Source organism: Lolium rigidum, chromosome 3 (genome assembly GCF_022539505.1).
Source record: "Lolium rigidum isolate FL_2022 chromosome 3, APGP_CSIRO_Lrig_0.1, whole genome shotgun sequence".
In the NCBI taxonomy this organism is placed as follows: domain Eukaryota; kingdom Viridiplantae; phylum Streptophyta; class Magnoliopsida; order Poales; family Poaceae; genus Lolium; species Lolium rigidum.
In genome coordinates this window covers 179,911,508-179,913,413 of record NC_061510.1, presented here as the reverse complement: position 1 = coordinate 179,913,413, position 1,906 = coordinate 179,911,508, and positions in this window count along the sequence as shown.

The window sequence follows — 1,906 nt, the reverse complement described above, 5'->3', positions numbered from 1 at the left end:
GAATGCTTTATGTGATACTTATATTGTTGAATTTGTTCATGATGCCTCTGAAAATTATTATGAGAGAGGAAAATATGGTTGTAGAAATTTTCATGTTACTAAAACACCTCTCTATATGCTGAAATTTTTGAAGTTACTCTTGTTTTATCTTCCTATGCTTGTTACTTTGTTCTTCATGAATTCATTTGTGTACAAGATTCCTTTTCATAGGAAGCATGTTCGGCTTAAATTTGTTTTGAATCTGCCTCTTGATGCTCTCTTTTGCTTCAAATACTATTTCTTGCGAGTGCATCATTAAAACTGCTGAGCCCATCTTAATGGCTATAAAGAAAGAACTTCTTGGGAGATAACCCATGTGTTTTTTTACTACAGTACTTTTGTTTTATATTTGTGTCTTGGAAGTTGTTACTAATGTAGCAACCTCTCCTTATCTTATTTTATTGCATTGTTGTGCCAAGTAAAGTCTTTGATAGCAAGGTTGATACTAGATTTGGATTACTGCGCAGAAACAGATTTCTGTCTGTCACGAATCTGGGCAGAATTCTCTGTAGATAACTCAGAAAAATCTGCCAATTTACGTGAGTGATCCCCAGATATGTACGCAACTTTCATTCAATTTTAGCATTTTCATCTGAGCAATTCTGTTGCTATTTTAAAATTCGTCTTTACGGACTGTTCTGTTTTGACAGATTCTGCCTTTTATTTCGCATTGCCGTTTTTGCTATGTTGGATGGATTTCTTTGTTTCATTAATGTCCAGTAGCTTTGGGCAATGTCCAGAAGTGTTAAGAATGATTGTGTCACCTCTGAACATGTGAAATTTTGATTATGCACTAACCCTCTAATGAGTTTGTTTCGAGTTTGGTGTGGAGGAAGTTTTCAAGGGTCAAGAGAGGAGGATGATATACTATGATCAAGAAGAGTGAAAGCTCTAAGCTTGGGGATGCCCCGGTGGTTCATCCCTGCATATTTCAAGAAGACTCAAGCATCTAAGCTTGGGGATGCCCAAGGCATCCCCTTCTTCATCGACAAATTTATCAGGTTCCTCCCTTGAAACTATATTTTTATTCGGTCACATCTTATGTACTTTACTTGGAGCGTCTGTGTGCTTTTGTTTGTGTTTTTGTTTGAATAAAATGTATCCTAACATTCATTGTGTGGGAGAGAGACACGCTCCGCTGTTGCATATGGACAAATATGTCCTTAGGCTTTACTCATAGTATTCATGGCGAAGGTTGAATCTTCTTCGTTAAATTGTTATATGGTTGGAATCGGGAAATGCTACATGTAGTAATTCTAAAATGTCTTGGATAATGTGATACTTGGCAATTGTTGTGCTCATGTTTAAGCTCTTGCATCATATACTTTGCACCTATTAATGAAGAAATACATAGAGCTTGCTAAAATTTGGTTTGCATAATTGGTCTCTCTAAAGTCTAGATAATTTCTAGTATTGAGTTTTGAACAACAAGGAAGACGGTGTAGAGTCTTATAATGTTTACAATATGTCTTTTATGTGAGTTTTGCTGCACGGTTCATCCTTGTGTTTGTTTCAAATAACCTTGCTAGCCTAAACCTTGTATCAAGAGGGAATACTTCTCATGCATCCAAAATCCTTGAGCCAACCACTATGCCATTTGTGTCCACCATACCTACCTACTACATGGTATTTCTCCGCCATTCCAAAGTAAATTGCTTGAGTGCTACCTTTAAAATTCCATCATTCGCCTTTGCAATATATAGCTCATGGGACAAAATAGCCTTAAAAACTATTGTGGTATTGAATATGTACTTATGCACTTTATCTCTTATTAAGTTGCTTGTTGTGCGATAACCATGCTCCTGGGGACGCCATCAACTCTTTGTTGAATATCATGTGAGTTGCTATGCATGTTCGTCTTGTCTGA